The sequence below is a fragment of the Pogoniulus pusillus genome, chromosome 24, assembly GCF_015220805.1.
Source record: "Pogoniulus pusillus isolate bPogPus1 chromosome 24, bPogPus1.pri, whole genome shotgun sequence".
NCBI classification, from domain to species: domain Eukaryota; kingdom Metazoa; phylum Chordata; class Aves; order Piciformes; family Lybiidae; genus Pogoniulus; species Pogoniulus pusillus.
Window position 1 is genome coordinate 1,031,290 of NC_087287.1, and position 6,351 is coordinate 1,037,640.

Below are 6,351 nucleotides of genomic sequence, written 5' to 3' on the forward strand. Positions count from 1 at the left end.
GTGGAGGTAGCTCAAAGCTGCTGACAGCTGGAGACTGAGGCTTCGCGAGTTTATGGATTGATCGCTTTTCTCTTTGGTCAGTTTTGTTGAATGACAATGGAGTGACAGAAAACTGGAGCCAAGAACTGAGCTCCCTTTCATTTCATTCAGATGAATGCGGAGGACCTGCCAGCTCGGTGCTCTTTGCTGTGTGGCTCACTGATCTAAAATCGGGAAAGCTGTGGCTGTGCGTGTTCACATCTATAACATGAGCAAAACTCTCCAGGCTGGGAGGCTGTAAAATCCAGCTGTTGTCTGGGAGGCAAAAGGGAGAGCCTGACATCATTGCTTGTCTGTAGATGCACATAATACATGAGATAAAACAGAGCCTTCGTTCTTACAAGAGCTCAAAGAGGCCTAAACTACAAATCCTAACTGACCCTCCCATAATTTACTCCTGGTAACCGCTGCCAAAGGGTGGCTGTTCCCACTGAAGCAAAGGAGTGTTCTCCATGGAAGGTGTAATTGGGCATCAGCTCCTTTTCTTAACAGGGTGTTAACAACATTGTTCTGAACATCAATGTCTTTATTAATATATATAGAAAATTATATATATCTTGCTATTAATATTAACAGCCAGTACCCTATGGTGGGGTCAGTATGAAATACAAATTGCTCATGGCATTAACCAAATAGCAAAATCTGTCTGAGTGCAAAGTGGTGACTGCACATCACAGCTGGCAGATCTACCATCTCCTGATGACAGTGCAGAAGGAACTTAGGTAGCAAGGGCTATAAATTACCAGCACAAGCTGCAGTTGGTTTGTCTGTCACTGCCTTGCTCAGGAGACTGAGGGGTGAAACACAGCTTGGCAGGCAGTTGGTGTGAGGGGTGGATGATTGCTCAATGATTTTTAACATCACTGCTATTAGCTGTGCTGCTGCAGCACGTTGTCATTGCCCTCCGTGTGCAAGGAAGAAGTTGGAGATTACAGTTCTTTTCAGAATGAGATGCAGGTGTTGCCACTGAAGTCACAAGCAGGAAGGGTCTGTGTAGGCTCCATCTGTAGCTCTGCTCTTTACTTCGTTAGTATTGGCCAGGTCCTTCTACAGTATTATGCAATGGTACATCTGCCTAACTGAATCCAAACTGCTAGAGACATCTGGGAAAGACTAATAGTGAGGGCTTAGGGAACCTTCACTGTTGAGTGAAACCTCAAAGTTTCACTCAATAGCTGTGAGAGGGACTCCTGTTTCACTCTGGAATTCTTCTGAAATAAGTTAAACTAACTGAGTTGTAATTAATTACAGGAACTATCTGTTTTTATGCAGACATTTCACTTCACTTTTCAGTGGTGTTTCAGACTAACCTCCTGATGAAACAAGTTATTTGATAAATTTAAATGACTCTTGGAGTAAGACATCTATTAGCTACTTGTTCTCTCACTAGTCAGATGTGTAAAACCTAAGTAAACTTGAATTATTTTCTAAAGACCATCCAGGCTCTTTCCATGCTGATTTGTTCTGCTTCTCTTACTTTCAAATGGCTCTTTAATTGGCCATTAAACCAGGAAATTATGGCTGATTAGGATCAATCCAAATGCAGTGTTTTGGATGGACTGGCTATTTGAATACCATTCTTCTAGACCCCCTGTTATTTCTGCTTTGTCAACTAAAGTCAATTTTAGCTGCATTGGCAGGATGCTTCAGTAACCTTTGCCTTTCAGTTCTTGACCCCAAGTGTCCCACGGCCATGTTTCATGGTAGCAAACGTGAAGGGTTAAGAAGATGCAATAAGGAACATCAGAGAAAGTACTCCACTTCCTGATTCATGGCAACTCGTGCAGCTACTCCATGGCTGTGATAAAGGCTTCCTTTCAGCCCAAAAATATTTCCCCTAACCTTCACAGCCACTCTAAAAACTTCCTCTGTGGCTGCCACCTGTATTAAGAGTTGAATCTGGGTGGCTCGTGAAGAGGGAAGGAAGGTATCATGCATTTTAAAAGCCAAAGAAATTAACTCCACCTACTGAATAGATTTTGGAGGAGTTGAAGTATTTTCTTTCTTCTGGAATATTTCTCCACGGATGTCTTACCTTTATGGGCCTTCAGGGACTACTGTAAGGCAGTCTGGCTGTAATAATTGTCCCACAGGTTCTCAAGCCTAACTGATTCCAGCTAAAATATTACTTAGCTGGCCTACCAAATACCATTGGTGATGCTATTTATTTTGATATTCACAACTAAAAGACCTCATGGTATCAGTTTTACAATGTATCAGGATTATTATCATAGTTGCTTTTGAAGCATGGAGAAAACATCTGTCTCCAAGCAGTTATAAGCACATTCCCTGATATGCAGGAGGCCTGACTTCAAGAGAGCGATGAGATTCAGTGCCCCACCAAACAGGCAGACATAGCTAAACCCCTTTCATCACCCTTCTTCTGACTTCCAAACCATCACCACCTGAGAGCCCCTGACTCAGTGTCCCTGTTAAAGAAAATGATTCTGCACCCCTGGTGAAATGAAGTTAGACTTCCTTGGAACAAATTCATCCCAGATATAACTCAGTAAAGTTGCTCCAGGTGTGGTTTAATGTGCCCATATTGGTCTCACTGCTGAAGTCCTTGCACATCCCAGCTTCCTACTACATTCTTTAGGAGTGGTTCTGTGGGAAGTGCCACTGCAACGAAACCTTTAGAGGTGCTTGAACATGACTATAGGTCTGAGCAGGCACTCTTATGAGTGTGAAGCAGAACTCTGGCAGCGTATCTCTTTCCTGCTTTTGTAGAGAATCTTCCTTTTTTATTATTGGCCTGTTTTCTACGTATTAAAGGAAAAACACTTTCACTGCAGTTGTAACTTGCCATAAAGGCAACGTTATTTAGCCACTGCCAAGATAAAAGCACAGGTCAACTCTCCAGGGATAACACCTCTGACTGAGAACCTAGTGGTCTAGAGCTGCTCTTCCCCGAAAAGGTTTCCCTGTGATTTTCCTGGGCACACTGCACAAACGAAGTCCGGGGCACTACTCTCTAGGTCAAGCTAGGAAGGAAACCATAGTCTGCTGGCAAAGGCAGTTATTCATTTCTGCTGTGAGATGCAGGTTTGCTCAGAAAACTATTAAATAACTTTCACTGATTTAGTGCAAATACAATCCTGTTTCTTCACCAGAATTAGAGGATTTTATAGCACACAGAAAAGATGGAGTGGGTTAAGTGTTTCCAAGTGTTTCCAAAGTATGAAATAACAGTGATAAAAAAATGTGTTTAGGCCATTCGAAGTGATGAGCTTAATCAGAAGGTATCAGCTGGCAGTGAAAGCTCCAAGCCTGTTCCAGGCTAAGTATTGCTCTCAGGAACGCGTTGGCTGATAGCAGTAGTTAAGAGAGCATTAGATAACAGAATGGTGAGAGATGTTTGAAATTGGCTGTCAGGATGTGTTCCTTGGAAAGGCTCAGCATTACACTTACAGCTCCAAATTACAGTGGTAATGATCTTTCCAGTGCCTTGACCTTCTTTAGCAGAGCAGGTTTCGAAGAGGGACCTCCTCGGAAGTTGACCATCTGAAAAATCTTAAAGTATCTGATGCATTTGGACCCTGCTCATTCACTAGGGAGTATGATGCCACATTACTGCCTGAGGAGAGCTTCCATGAATGCTTGTCCCATCGTATGACATCCTGTCAGTGGGCGCACGCAGCGGGAGCTGTGGAATCTCAGTTCTGTGCTCATTCACAGCCCAGGGAGAAATATTGTCACCTTTATGCCTCTTGGATTGCAGAAGCAGCTGGGAAGCAGAGCAGTCCTTGACATATGGTGGAGTAACCTCTCCTTCTTAGGCAGGTGTTTTAAGTCGTGTTGTACTGATAAGGCTCTTTATAGAACAACCTCATGGTTGAATAACTGCGTATCACAGTGTGCTGTGTCTTCACTTCTGCCTTCCCTCATTCGCCTGACAATCCTCACCTCCATCAGAAGCAAGAGAAAAGACTGGCCTGTTCTGCTGGCCCTCTTCCACAGAGAAAATAAACGCTTTCTTTTTGCTGTCACCTTCTGGGATGACATGCAGGAACTACAGCAGAAACCAGAGGAATTAGCACTAGCATCTCCAACTCTGCTTGGGACCTTACAGAGTATTTACAGCCTCTAACTCTTCCACTTCTGACTTCTCTTTGAAGGGGAAAAGACCCCAGTCTCTTCTCAAAAGTTATATTGGGCCACACCCCTGTAATGCTGCCTTCTAAATCTGTGGGACATCCCAAAGGAAACCAAGTCTCTCAAGTTTCCATACTGCTTTCCTCTTTCTGTAATGACTTCTGTATTCAAAACTTTCACCATGACATTCTGAAGTCGTTCTGTTACTGAGCAGATGTCTCTTCATCATCCTAAATGCATCTAGCTCATCACATTTTGACCCTCAGTCTTCAGTGGCTCACCTAAGTCATTTTTCCTTTGATCTCCACCACAAGGTAGCCTGCAATGATCACTCGTGGGTGGCTTCATGCTCTGTTTCTGATGATGATCTGCAACCGCCTTCCTTCAGTTCAGTTCATTCCATTGTTGTTATTGCTCTACAAGGCACAAACACTGTCATCTTCTTCATATGCTCCAGAATCTCTGGATGCTTGATTTTTAAGTGTAGGTAGTTCTGTTCTTCCAAAGAATGTTCTGTCCAGCCTCAGGGTCACAGAAAGCAGAAGTCCTTGTTCTGCAGAAATTACACTGGAATGTTGGAAAGTGCAGTGGGAACAAATGATTCATTACAGCAGGTGATGATGCTTTTGCAGTGGTGCGCTATTTGGTCAAGAGGAATTCTTGTTCTGCAAGACGTTCTTCCTGTGTTTTGGAGAGGGGTTTGCTATCCTCATAAGCACAGCAAGCCCTACTCTATCAAGAGTCCTCATTGCAGGCTCTGCTTACATAGAAAGCAGGTCCAACACTGGAAGTGATGCCTTCCCTGTGATGATTTACCCCATACTGCACTGCCTGTGCAAACACATTTGTGGGAGGAATGCGCAGACATGTGTCTTGAACTAAGGTTACAAGTTGCCAATAAATGATAAAAGTTCAGTGACACGGATAGGAACTGAAATGAAAAGCCCATGCTGCAACTTCTATTTTCAAAACAGTGAGATCCACCAGCTCGTCTAGCTCTAGTTAAAAATCAGTCTTTCATCTGAGCAAGTCATCAGGTTGATGTTTTTCCAGAGCAAATAAGGCAATAGGTCCTTCCAGAGACTGATTAATGCATATATATTAAACTGCTGGTTTGAGATATGACTGGTACTACCCAGTCCATATAAGCATGTGGGGACACTTACCTCTGTCACCGACTGAGAGGAGCTCAGATAAATGATTTAGATTTAAAGCTTCCTGTAACAAGAAAGGCCATGCACACGCACACACACACACACACAAAGCTAAATGCTTTGTTTCAATTTGTTTAGATATGAACCTTTAAATATCATTCCACTTAAGATGAGCAACAGTAACAATGAGAATAGCTTTTAAAAGCTCTCTGTCAACTGTTACGGAATTCTCACTTGCAATGAGCATTTACTGACTTGGAATACTATTTAGTGCAAATGCTCTGCCCTTTCTGTCTCAGCTTTTGATCACCATAATAAGGCTGTCAGAATGAATGAACAAGTTGCAAGCATTGATTCCCTACTGCTTGAAAGGAGTTTGACTTCTTGATGAAGAAATGAATTAATATTACTCACACCACAGTATAGCAGAAGTAGTACTCATGAAATAGTTAATTTTGCTGTGTATCATTTTGGTGAATAGAAGCTAAAAAAGCCTTTCAGATTCATTCCAGACCATAACCTCTGTGTGTGGTGGGTGCTCAATACCTTGAAGAATGCATGTATAGCCAGAATGAGTTACATGCACAACTGCTGTGGGGCCCAGGGTTGCAGGGCAGTGAACTGCCTTTGTAGCAGTCATGTAATAACAGTGCAGAATTCTGCAGAGGAAAGGAAAAGAAATAGAGTCTTGGATGCCTTGAGATTATTTACCGAGTTTATAACATTGTGAGCTGCTGTGATGTCTGAGAGGCCAGAATTTCTCAAACAAGCCCATGATTTGGAGGATGCAGCAGGAGACACCTGAGAGTGAAGCAGTCCTGATTTTTATTCCTTATTCATCAACCATGCAGAGGAAACTCTGCTTCCTTTCGGATGTCTCAGGCTGACCACCAAACTCCCTGTCCCCATCAAAAGAAAAGAGGCTGCTGATACACAATCCCTTGTTTCAGGGGGCTTGTGATGCAAGACCCTGGTCACTCAAATGCTGACTGGTCAATGCGATCAACCTCAGCACAGTAAGCTACACCTGATAGTTAAGTTTAAGCATTTACAGAAGTGTTGG